The 18,568-nt window shown below is 39.5% G+C and overlaps 1 long non-coding RNA gene across 1 annotated transcript in view; it reads left to right on the top strand.

The window, feature by feature from the left end:
• LOC141411503 (uncharacterized) overlaps positions 1-11,238 on the top strand; it is a 106,700-nt gene extending 95,462 nt beyond the window's left edge. The window contains exons 5-6 of the long non-coding RNA XR_012436300.1: positions 3,227-3,379; positions 9,808-11,238. This is a non-coding gene — a long non-coding RNA (uncharacterized lncRNA). The remainder of the gene's footprint in view (positions 1-3,226; positions 3,380-9,807) is intronic.
• The last annotated feature ends 7,330 nt before the right edge of the window (positions 11,239-18,568 follow it).

The following is an 18,568-nucleotide window of genomic DNA, read 5'->3' as shown; positions in this document are numbered from 1 at the left end:
TTTCTTATCTCTGCCTCCTGAGTAGCTAGGATTACAGGTGTGAGCCACTGGCACCTGGCTCTGTGCCAGCTTTTTAAGAACTAGGTCAAGTCCTGTATCACTAATGAAGTCGTTCTTGCTATGCTAGCCAGAAGGCTTCTTTCCTTCCTGTGAACTTAGTCAGTGACCTTTGTCTATACCTCCAAGAGGTGCTTAAACTGCTTTTGCTGAAAAGCACTGACTCCTTACTTGGGCCCATGAATTAACTAAAAGCAGGAAAAGTTTGGCATCCCTGCCTCCGTTTTGTATCAGTCTTTGCTCTAAGCCATTTTCTTTGCAGTCACTTTGTGATCACCTTGGATCCCAGAAAGTACAGAACTGATAACATCTTTATGACAAGGGACTGAAACTTCCTGCAAGGAATGGGGGAGATTTGCAGGACAGACCACCACTCCAAATGAGGACAGTCATCTATAATGATGAACCTGTACCCTGGAGCACTTGTAATCATCTCATGGGAACCAGTTTGGTTCCCTCAGGGGATGACAGTGATAACATCTTCTCTGGAACCCCTTTTGGAACCTTTGAACTGAGATAATGGTCAACCAGAACACACCTGTGACTGAGATTGTTTAACTATGCACACTTGTTGTCCCCTACCCCCAGTTCTGTGTTCTACTTAAACCTATAATTCATGTCTATACCCCAAAGATGGCTGAAGATGAGCTGAGTGTTTACTTTGTCTCTTCCTATGGCATATCCCGAGTCATGTAATAAACCTCCTTTTTCTGCCTTCACTGTGCCTCTTTATTTGGCTGGACCTGGCGTATGGAATCTCAGGAGTTTGGGCTTTGGGTTCAACACTCTGATTTCAGTAGTGGCTACTGCATTCCTTAGATTTCGAGTCTCCCCAAACAGGTAGTTAGGTACAGTGTCTTGTATTGCCTGTTTCCTCCTCCCTTCTTTATGTCACAAATTTCTTTAATTGCCTGCTTGGCTGGTCACAACACAAAGTTGGACTTGTCTGGGTATGTAAGACCAGTGCATATGAGAACCAGCGTGCATGTTGCTACTTTGCATGCAATGGGGCATTTAAGAACATGCACAAAGTTCAGGGGTGGCAAGATGATTGCTAATGGCTGGGCCCAGAGACTTCCCTGAGCTCTGGGAGACAATGAGCCATTGCAGAAGCAGAGCAAGTGGGATTCTGAGCATTTTTTCAGTTTACAGCACACAAACTATTGCCCAAAGCAATAGGTGATGGAATAGTAGGGCCAGGTGATGGCCTGACATAGAGTTGAATGATTGTATGAATGCCATATGTTTGTACACAGGAGAACTGTATTGTTTTGTCACTTCTCAGCTTTTTCAGCTTTGGGAGAGCTGGTAGGTACCATCCTACTTACACTGGAGGTCAGTTTGCATCAAAAGCCTTGTTTTAGGACTGGGGATTAACTCAGTTGCTTAACATGTGCCAGGCCCTTGCACTAATTCCCAGCAGTGGAAACCACACCCCCCCACCGAAAAAAAAAAACCCAAATCAAAACAACAACTACTACTACTACATCACCAACAAAAAACCACCCCAAATCCACCAAACAAAACCCCGAAGTCTGTATTTATTTATGTGTTTGCATTCCTGGGTGAGCATGAAAAAATCCTGGCTTTAAAATGTGGGTTTCGGGGCTGATGGCATGGCTCAAGCAGTACAGAACCTGCCCAGCAAGCACAAGATACTGAGTTCAAACTCCAGTACTTCCAATAATAATAATAATGATAACAATAACAAATAAAATGTAGGTTTTGTGATTGTTCGGGTATGGTGAGGACAACAGTGGCAATGGTGATTGCTATTGGAAACATAGTGTATCCTTCATAGTTCCTAAGCTGAGGGTTATGCTGTGTCATGCAGGGCTACATAGGGAAGCACCAGGATCAGACAGGATGGGAGAAAGAGAGAAATGTAAGCAAAATCTTTGGGGTTTCCATGGGAAAGAAGGGGGTAAGGCAGGCAGGATAAATAACCTTAGGATAGGCTATTTTGATAATTTTCAGCTAGGTTTGGGGTACAGGAGCTGTCTTGAACTGTCTGGTACCTGGTCTGGGTGAATGTGGTAGGGGCAATGGGCCTGAGTGTGAGATCCCTGAGACAGTTCAATAAAGGAGACTGTGGGCTCTGGGTCAAATGGTTTGAAATGAAATGTATGCTCATAGGTGAGTCTTTTATTATCTCTAGGAAGTGGCTGGTCTTGCAAGGTTCAGTCCTTCTAGGGTCACCAAGCCCCCAGATGTCAAAGCACGGAAGTACATGGTTAACACAAGCTCAATAATCATGGTAATGGTTAAGAACTATATTAGTTTGTTAAGTCTACTGTAGCAAAATACCATAGACTGGGTGGCTTAAACAACTGAGAGATTACTTTTCTCATGGTTCTGGAGTCTGCAAGTTCAAGATCAAGATGTCAGCAGGGCTGGTTTTATCTTGAGTCCCTGTCCTTGACTAGCAGATGGTTACCTTCTGCTGCTTCCTCGCAGTCTTTTCTCTGTGCACACACATCCCTGGTACCTCTTTGTGTGTCTGTTAGATTGGATCATTTTAATGTAATCATTCTTTTAAAGGAGTTGTCTCCTCAGTCACATTCTGAGGTATGAGGGATTAATATACCAGGTATTTAGAAACTGCTTTTGGTAAAACCATTGACTCCTTATTTGGGCTTGCAAATGTCCAAAAGGTAACTAACTCCAATCATGGAAGAGCTTTGGACATCCATCTAAGGGTTGAGAGGTCTGTGCTGTCCTGTGAATTCTGTCCCTAAAAGCAGTATAAAAGCTTGGTATGTCTGTCTTCATTTCACATCAATCTTTTTCCAGAGCCATTCTCTCTGTGGTCACCTTGTAGGCACTTTGGAATTCAGAACTTGACAGATAAATATTTCTTGACAGGAATCAAAAGTTTCCCACACTTCCTGACAGGCAACAGTGACTTTCTTATTATGACCAGACACTGCCTAATCAATTGTGACATAATGATCAACTGTACCTCACCTTGACCAGGACTGTTTAATAATTATGCATACCTCTCACCCCCATCCCAATTCTTCCTCTATTTACACCTAAAGTCCATGTCTGTACTCTGAAGATGGGCTGAAGTGCTTCCTTTGCCTTGGTGTCCCCACAGTGTGCCTGTGCCATGTAATAAATCTTCTTTCTCTGCCCTTCCCCACTACTCCTTATTTGGCATTATTAGGGCGAGTGACTGACCTGACATGTTGGAACCCTGGAGTTGGGCCTCTGCGCTAGAACTCTGTTTACATCAGGACTTCAACATACAACTTTTGGAGAACACCTCATGGATCCCTGAGAACTGTGACATGGATTTGGCAAAGGGTAGGAGATACAGGTAAGGACAACGAGCTAGTAAAACATGTAAATATGATTTCATTTATATTTAAAAGCTTTGACAGCCTTGACAGATTTCAAGTACAGAGATATTTTCTCATGTAAAAATCATCAAAAAATACATACTGAATTAGCATTCTGTCAATACCAATGCCTACAACCCCACGAGCTTGAAGCACACTGATCATATTTACTTGTCAATTCTCCGACAAAACAGAGTCTGGGTTCTCTCTCTCTCCCTTTTGACCACACTGGGGTTTGAACTCAAGGCCTCATCATGCTTGCTAGGGAGAGCACTCTGCTGCTTGAGCCACTCCACCAGACCTTTTTGTGTTGGGTATTTTCAAGATAGGGTTGCGTGAACTATTTGCCCACAGATGTCTTCAAACTGCCATCCTCCCGATCTCTAACTCCTGAGTGACTACAGGATTACAGGTGTGAGCCACGGGTCACCCATCTGGGTTATCTTTTTGAAAATAAATGTTTATTCAAATTTTTCAGGAAAAGATAGTGTCAACAGACTTGAGTGAAAGAAAGTACATAATGCTCAGGTTTTAAAGTTCAATGAACTAAAAAATTGGTTATTCTCTTCTCTCTCACTCCCCTCTTCAACACACACACACACACACACACACACACACACACACACACACACACACATACACACGTACACATGCACAACTTTTATTCCTCACATCCTCAACACCCACTGTTGCAGCCAGATAAGCACCTTCCCTCACTTAGTACAATTCAGGATTCTGGAGAACTCCTTTAGTGCCCTCTATTCTCTGCTTGAAGAGGTGGTTGTGAGCAGCTGTCAGAAGCCAGGCTGCTTGCTTTTTTCCTCCTCTTAGTACCCACCTCCTTCCCATAGGAAGTATGGAAAGTATGAAAACTTTATTGGTAATGTTGTGGCAATATAGTCAGAGGAGAAACCAAGCAACACTCGGAGGAGTGGAGAACTCAGATTTTAATTTTTATGCTAGCGGGCCCAGACGTGTACCAGTGTCTGAGCCCCGAACAAAGGATTCACAGGATATTTAAAAGGCAGTGCAGGGTATCAGGTTACAAGGAATGTGCTCTCCCATAAAGTAGGGCTAGTAGTGGGTTAGAGACCTAAGGTTTAGATAAGAGCAGCGGGGGAGGCCTGCTTTGGAAAGTTTATTTACAAGTGGAGACAAAGGAAGGCAGGAATGGGTGCTTATCTCTGCATGGTTCCTTTCATCTTGGTCCCAAACTTTTGCATGGCTCTAATGGGCAACTCCTTACAGCTCTGTCCTAGGTTACAGCTTTTAATTGACAGTTTACCATGTTTTACAACCCTGTTTCAAGGCTATCTTCCTCTTCAGTAACAGACTCTATCATAGAAAAGACTATCACAAAAAGATGGACCATTTCAGGAACTCTGGCTCAGCTCTTCTTAAGGAGTCAGGGGTTCAGTGGTACTGGTATTAGCCAAAGCTGCAGGACTAGTGGAGGCAGATTTAACTAAAGTGCTCTGAAAGGCTTTGTATCACTCAAAGTTGTTTGTTGCAAACAAGAAAATAAACTCTGGATAACTTAAATAAAACGAGAATTTCCTTGAAGGGTGTCAGGAGGCAGTTCACAGGACCAACTAGGGCTGGGGGTGGGAGTAGAAGAACTTTGGAAACAGCAAATGAGAGAGGTGACTTCAGAAATTTTAAAATGAACAATCTGGCTAGGGTTCTCACTGTCTGACTGAAGACATATCCACAAAACAAGGCCACTAATGGACACTGTTGAAACTGTGAACACATAAGTGAATACCAGGAGTCCCTATCATTTTGCACTATATTCTGCCAAAGTGCCAAGAGGAACTATGTGATGGACTGGTAATATCTAGTTCCCTTGCTTGAGTCCTTATTGATGGGGGCAAAAGAAAGGGAGGATAGCTTCCTTTCCTCTCCTCTTAATCTTAGGAAGTTGGAAGAAACTGCATCCAACAATAGTATGCATATTAATGGATTTCTCCAAAATGAGAAAGGTGTTTGAATGTTGGAAATGCAAAAAATGACACAAAAAACCCAGTAAAGATTTTCCATAGCTATAATTGTAGCTATGGAATTTGAAAACTATGTCAGTAAAAATAATATTGAGACAAGCATTTTTTTGTACTGGGATTTGAACTCAGGGCTTCACACTTGCTAGGTAGGCATTTACCACTTGAGCCACATCTCCAATCCTTTTTGCTCCAGTTATTTTGCTTTTTGAGCAGGTTGGCCACATGGTCCACCATAACCAGGAGGACAAGTGCACACCACATTGCCTTGTGAGATCCAGTTGAGCTGGGAATCTCACTTGTTTTTTGCCTGGGCTGGCCATGAACTGCTATACTCCCATTCTCAGCCTCCCAGCTAGCTAGAATCACAGATGTGAGTCACTGACACCTGGTTGAGTCTAGAATTTCATATTTGCAGTGACTCTTGCAAAGATAAAATGTCCACTAAATATTTTGCTCTTCCTTTCAAAGTATAGAGTTGTCAAAGCAAAGTGACTTCCAAAGGACAGACTACATTCCTGCGGTGAGATGCAGTCAAGGGCCTGGGTTATAATAAATAGAATGTGTGAGGAATACATTCCCAATTCCAGGCTTATAATGAAAATTTTCCTTCATGCTACTTTGCTTTCCAGCTGTCTAGAATGGATGATCTCCAAGGTGACATTGGAAGCTATTGTCAGAGATTGACAACTTGGTCTTTTGGTGACAACAAGGAGAAAGTTTTCTTGGTATCCTATTCACCTGCCAGTGATCCTCCTTGAATAAGGAATAATTTTCTTTTGATTGTGGGCATTGTTAGATCCATTTGTTACTAATGTGCTCAACTTGTATTTTGCTTTGTTTTGAGTACTGTATAGTAGAATGGATACAACAAGGTTTTGTGTTTGCTTGTTTTGCTTTTTGGTGTGCAGAGGTTTGAACTCAGGGCCTCATGTTTGGTAGGCAGGCTCTCTTACTGCTTGAGCCACCCCTCCAGTCTTTTTTGTGATGGGTTTTTTCTAGATAGGGTCTTGCAAACTATTTGCCTGGGGCTGGCTTTGAACTACTACAGAGTAAGCCACTGGTGCCCTGCAATGAATACAAGTTTTATCATGAGAAACACTGGATTCAAATCTTCATTTTGGAAGATGAAATTAATACTATTTACCACAAAGAGTAGATGTAAGGATCAAATGAAATAATGATGCAATGGTTCTTGGTAAATTGATGGCAGTGCATGGTATATATAATTGGAAGAGGAGTATAAACTGGCAATTAGGAGATGGAGTCCTCATTCCAGGATGGCTGCTTCCTGTACAATATTGAAGAAATCCCTTCACCTCTCTGAACTTTGTTTTTTCCTGTAGAAACTCATGGCTCTGTAAAATTCCTCAGGAAATCCCCTGGAAGGTGCTGAATTGACCCATGCAAACTCTGATCCTCATATTTCCAAATTAAGAAGCCCCAAGTTTGGTTTGTTTAACATATTGGGATTTCAGAACAGTGTTTGTTTGAAGAAAAGGTATTACTGCTCTTAAAAAAAAATTAAATATCAGTGTACTCCAATATCTAAAATTCTTCCCTGATCTAATACTCTATGATCCTGAGAAGGTCTAAGCATTGATGGGTTAGTTCTCCATGTCACCTTGGGAGGATTTTTTTCTTCCCTACCTGACCAGTTTGCAAGAAGCCAAGGGTGACCTGCAGTTCCCAAGACTGCCCAGGCATAAATATACTCAGGTAGGGAAGAACCATGACAATGAATACAAATTAAAAATACAGCCAACAGGTACGGTCCCTGACACAGACATAGGGAAAGGGCAAGGGCACACTGTTCTGATTAGAAAGGGTTTAAGTCAAATACATGACTGGGCAGGCTCTTTCTGACCAGTGAGCTAAGGACAAGAAAGCAGTCAGGCTCACAGGCTTACAGAACAGTCGCTAAGAAGAATGAATGTAGCTGGCTCCAGGTCTGGGTCTCAGCATTCCAATATGGCTTCCTATATCTTACATTGTGTGGCCTTACAACACACAAATGTCATAGAAAGGGAACTTGGCCAAAGGTAATCTATTTTGCCAGCCTCATGACTTCATTTCTTTAGTTTGCAAATATTTCTTATGCTAAATTTTCCAAAAATTGTTTTAGGTGCTAAAGACAGAGATAAATCCTTATATTCTATAGTCTCATCTGGGGAGACAAACATAGATTAATAAGCTAATAATTTTATTGAGTAGTGATAGCTGTTAATTAAAGGGAACAAAAAAGGGGCTGCTTTTTAGAGAGAAGTTCCCCTATGAGGGCTCTGACAAGAGTCTGATATTCAAACACCAACATAAAAGAAGTAGGGCAGAGTATTATAGGCACTGGGGGAGTAAGCATGAATGCTCCCAAGACAGAGCAGAAAGGGAACAGGATGCTGGAGGGGAGTGAACCAGACAAGAGTGACAGGAGCCCAGACCTGGAAGTTAGCAAGGGATTACATCATTTAGAGTCATATAGGCCATCGTAAGGAATTTGGAATTTCTCAGTTGGATGGGAAGCCATTGAAGGATTATGAGCAAAGGACCTTTAGCGTTTGAAAGTACCACCCTGGCTGATGTCCTAACTGTATAGGGGCAAAAGTGGAGTGGGTATGATCAGTTTGGAGGCTAATGTAATAATTTAGGTGGTTTAGGCTGCAGCAGTAGCAGTGGAGGTGGTAAGTGTCGGAATCCTGGATGTATGTTGATGGTATAGCTAACTAATTCAACTGAAGCTATAGGACACTGCTGATACTGTTATTTCTACTACAAGATCTTTCCCAGGAAAGAGGCTTCCTGTAAGCAAAGAAGTAGAGTGGGGGAGGGAAGAAAAGGAAAGTTAGAAAACAGGTGGATATGAGGAACAAAACAAAGAGAAGGTGTAAATGCAGCAGAAAACTAAAAGTAGATGTCAGGAATGAACACCAATGAGAAAATAAAGCAAGAATGAGAAAGATAGCAATGCTATTTGTCCCTTTAGCTTTCTCATTTCTTTTCTTCTCTGTTGGTAAAATAAAAATAAAAAAGAGAGGTTGAGCTGATTACATGCCTGTAATACCAGCACTTAGGAGTCTATGCTGCAAAAAAAGAGAGAGATTGATTTCCTTTACTGGCAAAAGGCCTCATAAAAAACAGTGGTAACTGTTTTGTGGGCATGTGCATAATACAGGTTATGCACAGGTTGAAGGAGGCAGATGCATTTTCTGTAAAGAAAAATGAAAAACCTATGCTGGGGAGTGTCCTTTATGCTCAAAGATTTGAATTCAGTTAATCCTCACTTTTGATGAAGCTCGTCGTCCCACACAGTACTGAGAGCTGGCCTAGAATGTTTTTCCTTCCGTTTTTCAGAAGAGAAAATTCTGATTTTTCAAAAGAAGAGAAATTCACTATCTCTTCTGGGTCCTCCTTGACAACCACAGAGCTGGTTTTCTTAAGTGGTGTTTCATGAAGTCATAGTATCTTTGGGGGTAGCCAGAAGGAAGTCACAACTTCACTGGAGAATATAATCATATCCCCCTGTTAGTATGACTGAGAACATGCCCTGGCCACTGTAGCTTTTTGATATTGTCAGTGAAGACGGTGTTAGTAATAAATCTTGATCAAAGATTGCGGAGTCATTTCCACCTTGGAGAACTGCAGTGTGTTCAAGTGTTTAACATAATCTTAAAATGCAATCGGAACTTTCTCTAATTTAATCCTCAGTGTTTAGCTGTCAACACAAATCCATTAAATTGGTTAATGGCAAAAGGAAAAAAAAGTAGTTATACAGAACTAAAGACACTTTCACTTCCCTTTGGAGCTTGTTTTAGTCAACAATTCCAAAAAGTCACATAGCAGTGTGTTGGTACGAACTTTTGCAAGAAGGAAGTAAGCTGCAAAAGTACTTTTCCTTCATAATTTTCAGTGTTTTAATTGGGATATTTTGCATCATAGTTCCACTTCTCTACTGTGGACATGTGATCTATTTATGAAATGCTTCAACAAATGAAAACAAGCTGGGGGGGATGGAGGGAAGAGGGAGAATGATGGAGGGAATAAATCTAAGATATATTGTAAACACATATGTAAATATCACAGTATATCCCCTGTACAATACTATATGTTAATAAAACAATTTTGAAAACAAAAAAGGGCAGGGTAAATCCAACATTATCAAGCTTTAATTGCTCTAAAAAAGTTTTCTACACTCTTTTCTCCTTATTGTCTCTATACACTTTTCCTTTTCTCTCCCTCTAAACCCCACAGTAACAAGCAACAGAGCGATTTTGAGATTGAGGCATAAAAGATGATCACTGCAACACATGTGGTTCAAGCTTGTTCTTCCCTCCCATGAAGACTTAGTCTCAACAATAGCTGCCTTCTAGCCTGGAGTCTTACCTTAAATATTCTTGTTTTCATTTCCACATAAGGACATGATGTTAATGGCCTATGGTGTATGAGGACAGGCTTTTACCTATGTTGAGGAGTTGAAGGAAAGAAGACCAATAGACTTCGTCAAATCCTGCAAATAAGCAGGTGGTGAGTTCCCCTCCATCACTCCAATCCAGGTTTCTCTCTCTTTCTAACACACATGCATTCATGCACACATCCTTTGTCTTCTAAGTGAAGGTCTTTTCTTCCTTTTTACACACACACACACACACACACACACACACACACACTCACACCCTTTTGAGTTCTCATTTTGACTCTGGAAGCTAAGCAACTATATCATTTTTTTCACTATTATTATTATTTTGGTGGATCTGGAGTTTGAACTCAGGGTCTTATGCTTGCTAGGCAAGTGCTCTACCACTTGTGCTACTCTGCCAGCCCAACCAGATCATTTTGGCAGGGGTACCCAGGGTACCCTTAGAAGTTGAAGGTCTTCTTCAACTATAGCTTGATGTCTCTTACAAATTAAGTGTTCTGGCAATTTGTTTTGAGCAGAATCTGCTGAATACATTAGCTGTAAGAACAAAGCCTATTAGCCACAGACTTAGAATCATTACTTTTCCGGTACACCACATTACGTCTCAGAAACAAATTGGTGATAGCTAGCAAAGGTGTGGGAGCCATGGGAAACCCACAAGTCATTGGCCAATGATGCCAAAAGAAAGGACTCTGATTGTGTGTTAGCATTTGAAGAAGAGAGCCATTTATATCCTCTTTAATTACACTAAAAATTAAATTACATTTAAGTTATAAATTTAATTAATAATCAAATTACATTTAATTACATTAATTCGTATGATGAGTAATACTGGACTCCCCTAAGTTTTACAATTATTTTAAAATCCATACCCTTCCTCATCCTCCTTCTTAAGGGCCTGAAGAGTTTTTCTTTCTAGGGACAGCCTACAGGGATAAACACGTTTAAGGACCACTCCCCACCCCCCCAGTAGAAATCCCCAACAACAAAAGATGGCACTACTGAAGAATGAATATTTGACTCCAGTGGGGGCAATAGTGTGTTTGTTTTGAAGGGATTATCACTTCAGTCTGGTTTGTCAAGAATCTGAAAATAATACAAGTTTGCTCCAAAATGAGAATACATCTCTTCATTGGAAATAGGGCTTACATTTGGAAGCCACTAAATATACATGATTTTAGTACTTTTTAGCAGTACTTATTAGTATAACAATATTGACGAAATATATGATTTCTCATTTTCCTTTTTCTTTTTGAAACAGGGTCATGCTGTGTAGCTCAGGCTGGCTCAAGCTGAAGATCTTCCTGTGTCAGCTTCTCAAGAGCTGAGATGGTTTCTCATTTTCTTAGCAGCATTGTTTATTATTCACCCACATTTCTTTTTTTTTTGAAAGAATGATCTTTTTATTTATTTATTTATTTTGTCTGTGCAGCACTTTATTTATTTTTTTCATTTATTCACATGTGCATATATTATTTAGGTCATTTCTCCACCCTGTCCCCCTCCCCCCCCCCCCCCGCCTTCCTCCCCCTTACCCTACCCCTCAGTTTCAGGCAGGTCCTGTTCTGCCCTTGTGACTGATTTTGTTGAAGAAAAGACATAAGCATAATAAAAAAGACAAAGCATTTTTGCTAGCTGAGTTAAGGATAGCTATACAGAAAGATTCCTACTATTGCTTTCATGTACCCATGTGTTAGGACCCATGTTGCTTCAACTCTAACTGATCTTTACATTGGTTCTTGATCCCCTGCTAATGATAACCTGCCATTTTAAGGTTTCTGTATTAGTTCCTCTGGAGTGGGGACATCAAACAGTTTCATGTTTTGGGTTTTCTACCTATTCCTATACCTCCCGTATGTGCCCTCTCCTTGTCCTGTGATCCAAGTCCAACAACATTGCTGCATTTGCCCTAGATCTAAAGTCTGCATATGAGGGAGAACATACAATTTTTGGTCTTCTGAGCCTGGCTGGCCTCACTCAGAATGATGTTCTCCAGTTCCATCCATTTACTTGAGAATGATAAGATTTCATTCTTCTTCATGGTTGAGTAAAATTCCATTGTGTATAGATACCACATTTTCTTGATCCATTCATCAGTAGTGGGACATCTTGGTTGTTTCCATAACTTGGCTATTGTGAATAGTGCTGCAATAAACATGGGTGTACAGGTGCTTCTGGAGTAACCTGTGTTGCATTCCTTTGGGTATATCCCCAGGAGTGGGATTGCTGGATCATATGGCAGATCTATGTTTAGATTTTTAAGAAGTCTCCAAATTTTTTTCCAGAGTGGTTGCACCAGCTTGCATTCCCACCAGTATTCACCCACATTTCAAGTACATACTGCTGGGCTGGGAATATAGATTAGTTGTAGAGCATTTGCATGACATGCACAAGGCTCTGGATTTCATAACCAGCACTGCATGAAAACAAAAAATAAAACAAAGAAACATATCTTTTCTCAAATACATATTGCTAATGAGGCTAGTTGAAATATATTAAAGAAAAGCTAATATACCTCACCAATATTATAAATTTCTCCTGCAAAAATAAAAATTTATTGGTAAATATACTAAAGCATAATACATAATGCAATAAGCTGTATGTTTTATTATATATGTACAAGTATATAAAATTGTAGATATATATAGTTTTGTATATGTATGTAATATATAGAAGTTGAAGGTCTACTTCAACTATAGCTTGATATATATATATATATATATATATATATATATATATCCCAATAAAAGCCTACAGTAGGTACCTCTTTTGAGTCACAAGTTATTGGGGGAAATACAAGTGTTTCTACCAATTCAAGTATTTCCATGCTGACAGATACTGCTCATTGGGTAACCCAATCCTCATATGCAACCCTGTTTCCCTAGTCACCTTCTTGTCACTAGATTCTTATTTTCCCAGCTTCCCTTGCTGTTGGAGAGGCCAAGTGGTCAAGTTCTGGTCAAAGAAGTGTAAGAAAAAAATGTACAGAGGAATCCTAGGGAAGCTTTTGTTTTTAAAACAAAAGGGTTGGGGTGTTAGCATTTCAAATATTTATTTGAATAGTTGAAAACACAGACACATAGTAGCATACAAAAAATGTCTCAATGCATAAAATAATATTGTTGGAAGGAAATAAAAGCTGCTTGTTACCTGCCCTGGGAAGGTGGGCTGTCAGTGAAAAATGATACTCACTTATAGAAAATGTTCTGGTAGAATTTTTGGGAAAAAGATAGAAACAGAAAAAAAGAAGTACAAATATAAACCTACCCTTGCAAACCCAAACCTTTGTTTTCTTCCTTGAATGTGAATGTGATGCTTTGAAATACAACAGCCATCTTGTTGCCATAGAATGATAAGCTGAGGATAAAAGGCACTAATGATGTCATAAAGAAAGGAAGAGTGGAGAGTTGTTCTCAGGTAACCAGAGCTACCTTTGCCTGGGTGCACAGTGGGCCAGCAGAGTCTAAGATAGCCCTTACTGAATAACAGGCACAGGAATAAATACTTGAATTCTCTCATTTCCTTTCAGACCTCTGCCTTCTTCAGAGCTCTCCTCAGTCTGAACTGTCCCTTGCTTGGTAGGATCATGCTTGATATTGCACTCTTGACTGAATTCCTTCCTTTCTGCATCCAACCTCCCTGCTCCCCTGTTGTCTCTTCTCGGGAACTCATCCTCATGAAGGACTTGAAGACACATGTATCTTGGACTCTGGGTCTGCTTCTGATGAACTCTACCTAAAGCTTCTTTTCTCTGGAGTATAAATCAAATTGCTGATGCAGGCTGGAGAAGCATAAAAGCAAAAGAAGCTACTGAGAGTTAAAAAGAAAATGGGTTTTTCAAAAACCAAAAGTATGGACCATGTTTCTTTGAGGGGCTCACTCTGTCCTGCTTGTTGATAGAGTGAAGCAATGTTTTTCACAAAAGTATGGAATACATTTGACATCCTATTAAACATCAAGCCACTTGTGATACTTGAAGACCAAATCTAGTAGTGCGTATAGTTAGTTGTGTGTGTGTGTGGTGGTGGGGGAATTGACATATAAGGGAGAAGAGGATGACTAATACAACTCATCTGACAATAGTGCTAAAGCTGGATCTGATTTTTCTATGAGACAGAAAAAGCAGAGCTCTTTTTATTTATTCATGAATTTTTTTCCATACCAGGTGGGTGACTTTATAAAAGGTTGAATCAAGGGAACACTTTGTTTTTCTTGTTAAGGAATAGTCTCTAGTGATCTCAGGCTCTGTCCTTATAACAACAGGAAAATGAGACCATGGTGATTCATGTGTCTTAATGTCTGACTGCATGAAGGGTGTGTTTAGCTGGGAAATATCATGTTAGTCATCTTGGAGCCAATTTGGTTACATCAACAAACCAATGGATCAGTTTCTGAGACCATAGGAAGACTGGATTTTAAGGTAAAGACAAACTTTTTTTTTTCCATTTTCACTTTTATTTAAAGAAAGCTGAGAATCAACAGGGCAAGATAAAGGGAAACCATGCAATGTTTATTTTACAAAATAATGGGTTTAACTATGACGTTTTCATACATGTATAAAATGACTTTGATCATATCTTGGTAGGTGCTCTATCACTTGAGCCACTCCATCAGCCCAAAATTTTTGTTTCAAGTTTTTTTTTCTGGTGGTACTAGAGTTTGAACTCAGGGCCTCATGCTTGCTAGGCAGGTGTTCTACCACTTGAGCCACTCTGCCAGCCCCTTATTCTACCTCCCCCACCAAAACTCACATAGTTCCCTTTGTAGCTCATGTCTTTTGTTTTTAGATCTAGATCACACTTATGAGTGAAAACACCAGATATTTCTCTTTCTAAGTCTGCCTAATTTCCATTGCCATGATTTCCAGTTCCATCCATTTTCTTGAAAATGACATAATTTCATTCTTCTTTCTAACCAAATAATACTTGATTATATATATATACCATAATTTTTTAATCCATTTATCTGTTGTTGGACACCTGCAATAATGAATATAGATATACCTAAAAGTCTCATTTCTAATTAACTTCTCTAGAAAGAAAATATTCTGCTTCTTTGACAAATACATTTTAGAAAATTCTAACCTCAAAGTGAACAATGACACCTTTAGTAACTCAAAATGGAATTGATGAGGTCTTACCTAAATCCAGCAGACATTCTCAGAATTCCTTGCTGATCCCGTTACTATAATAGAAACCAGATCTGAAGATGTAGCTCAGTTGTAGGTCACTTTCTTCGCATGTGTGAGTGCCTGGGTTTGATTCCCCAGTACCACACCATGGAAAAAAAAAAGAAGGAAATCATATTTAGGATTTAAAAAAAAAAGATGAGGAAAATTACTCAACAGAAGAAAGGTGTGGACCTTCATGTCTACTTTTGTCAAGTGTACTTTTAGCCTAAATGATGACCAGTTGTAAATAGTCCACAAGTTGGGTAAGATCATAAATTTACTTTTATATGACCATAGTAGATCACTTTTTCTGTTTTGATCATTATTGAAATATAAATTGCATAGAGTTAAGTATGTAGATTCTAAATTTGTAGTTTGATGATTTTTGACCAGTTCATTTAACCTTGATCAAAATCATGATGGAGAACATCTTTATCCAACTAGGGTCCTGTGTTCTTTTCTAGGCAATTTATTGCCTCCCACAGTCAACCACTGTTGATTTTTAGCACTAATTCTCATGTGGTATTAACCAGTTTCTATTCTTTTGTGTATGCCTTCTTTTATTCAGTGCCATATTATTGAGGTTTGTGCACATTGTGATGTATATCATTAATATACTTATTTTTATTACTCAACTTTGGTGTCCGATTATTTGTTTATTTACTTGTTAATGAACATTTTCATTATTTCTGGTTTTGATTACTATGAATAACTGCTGAGAACATGTTTATGAAAGTTTTTTCTCTCTGTTTCTGTTAGCATGTTTTAATTGACAAAGGAGTTTTCTTATGTTTGTGGACATGCTTCATTTCTTTTGGATAACATTCAAAGTAGAATTTAGTAGGTGTACTGTTATATCTACAAGAAACTTTCAAACACTTTCCCAAGTGGTTGTACTATTTCCACTTCTAACAGCAACATACGAAGTTTCCCATCATAAGTCCTTGTCAACTATTGGTGTTGTCAATCTTTCTAGTGTTAGCTATAGAATGAGTCACTATATATAAAAATGGTTTTGAAATAAGAAAAGACTCAAATTTCAATTACTGTCCATTCCAATTTGTAATTTATTTTTATTCCTTTGTTATTTCATCTGACACTTCAATTATACAAGTATTTGATGTCTGGATAGCAAGAATAAATCACTTTGAGAGGTCATGAATTATAATGTTCTAAAACCATTCTTTTTAAACACGTTTGTTGCTTTGTCGTATTTCTACATCTTCCTTCATTAGCACTGAAGTAGAGATAGTGTCAGATTGTTAAACTGAACAGAAACTCTTTTTTTGTTGTTGTTTGCTTTGTTTATGAGATGGGGTCACACTCTTTAGCCCAGGCTGGCCTCCAATTTTGATCCTCTGCCTCAGCCTCCTGAATGCTGGGATTACAAGCATGAGCCACTATGCCTGGCTTTGTACAGCAATTCTCATATTAGCACCTTGCCTCCAAACAAAACAAAGGTCCTTAAATGGAAGAAGTACATTTTCTTTCTTTTTTTTTTTTTTTTTTGTGGTATTGGGGTTTGAACCCAGGGCCTCATGCTTGCTAGGTAAGTGGGCACTCTTATCACTACCACTTGAGTTTTCCCACCAGCTTTTTTTTGAGATGGGTTTTTTCAAGATAGGGTCTCATGAACTATTTGCCTGGGCTGGCTTCAAACTGTGAGCTTCCTGATCTCTTCCTCCTAAGTAGCTAGGATTACAGGCATGAGCTGGTACCCAGCAAGAAGTAAATTTTCAAGTGACATAAATACATGGATCATAAACATCTATCCCTACTAGTTTCTTCTTAAGAATTGAAATAAGTGGGAAAGTGGTTTTAAGAACCCATTCTCAAGCTGAGCACCTACGGCTCACACCTGTTATCCTAGCTACTTGGGAAGCTGGGATTCCCATCTCAATGGAAAAAACCTGGGTATGATGGCATGTGCCTGTTGTCCCAGCAACAGTGGGAAGTGTCATTATAAGAGGATTGTGGTCCAGGCCAGTCTGGGCAAGAAACAAGACCATATCTCCAAAATAACCCAAGCCAAAGAGACTGGAGGTATGGCTTAAGTGATAGTTGAGATCCATACATATGTTGAGGGTTCAGTTCCCAGGACTGCCCCTAACTGCAGATGCCAATCACAAGTTCCAGATTGTTTTTTATTTGTGCTTTTGAATGACCCACTACAAATCAGGGTTTATTGTAAAGGATATTATAAGGCATGATGGTTAATCTTAATTGTCATCTTGATTATACTGAGAAACCTCCAGGAGATTAGTAAAACACATACCCTTGGGTCTGTCTGTAATGGCATTTCCAGAGGCAATTAGATCATAAGGACTCTGACCTAATCGATGGATAATCCTTTGATGGATTCATGTGATGGCATTATTGGAAAGTGGTGAAAAGTAGGAAGTGGGGGTCTTTGGAAGAAGTAGGTTACTGGGAGCATATTGTTGGAGCTTTATCTTGCCAGGGCCTCTTCCTGTATTCCCTTTTTTCTCCTTCCTGGCTTCCATTATGTGAACTGCTCTGCTTTGCCTTGATGCATAATCCCTGACATGTGATGTTTTGATCCTCTGAAATTGTAAGCCAAAATAAATCTTTCTTCCTTTAGGTTGTTCTCTCAGGTATTTTGGCCATAGCAATGCCCAACATGAGGGATACAGATGAAGAGATGAATAGGTATGGGTAAGAGATACAGAGCTTCTATGTGCTCTCTGGGTATGCCATCATCCACATATTCAGTTATCCAGAGAAATTACGTCAGAGATTTTTGTAAATGTCCTATTCCAAGTCAGAAAAGGAAGGGGGGATAATTAAGAGTTCCTATGATCTACTTGAGGAAGCAAAATTCTAGTTTCTATGGCCTATCTTAGGGAGGGAGTTATAAAAGAAACCTGAAATGTGTATAGCATGACATCACAGTCACATTAAGTGGAAATGGCCTTAAAAAAATCATAGAATTTTAACTCTTCATTACCTAAGCAGGTTGGCTAATATAGGGTTGACTGGTATGATCTTCTGGTAGAGCCCCTAGGAATTTTGTATTGCAAAGGAGTAATCTGTTTGATACAAAGTGGTGAGAAGCAGTATAACACATCTAGATATAGACATCTCCAGTCCAAATTCTGGTTCCACACTTGCCAGCTGAGCAACCTTGGGCAAATTATTAAACCTCTTTCTTCCTTAACTTACTCATATATAAAATAAAGATAATAATATAACCTGGATCCTAGAGATATAAGCATTTCTGATATAAGCATTTCTATTTGTGGCCTCTATATTAAACAAATAATGGCTAACCCAATGATTGGCACAGAGTATACAATCAATAAAGATTTCCCAAATGAAGGTGGGCACTTGTGGCTCACTCCTGTAATCCTTGCTACTAGGGAGGCAGAGATCAGGAGGATCATGGTTTGAAGCCAGCCCAGGCAAATAGTTTCAAGAGACCCTATCTTGAAAATACCCAACACAAAGCAAGGCTGGCAGAGTGACTCAAGTGGCAAAGCACCTGCCTAGCAAGCATGAGGCCCTGAGTTCAAACTCCAGTACTGAAAAAAAAAATCCCAAATGAATATATGAATATTTCTGTGTGCTC

The sequence above is a fragment of the Castor canadensis genome, chromosome 10 (assembly GCF_047511655.1).
Source record: "Castor canadensis chromosome 10, mCasCan1.hap1v2, whole genome shotgun sequence".
NCBI classification, from domain to species: Eukaryota; Metazoa; Chordata; class Mammalia; order Rodentia; family Castoridae; genus Castor; species Castor canadensis.
This window is presented reverse-complemented; position numbering and strand designations above follow the sequence as displayed.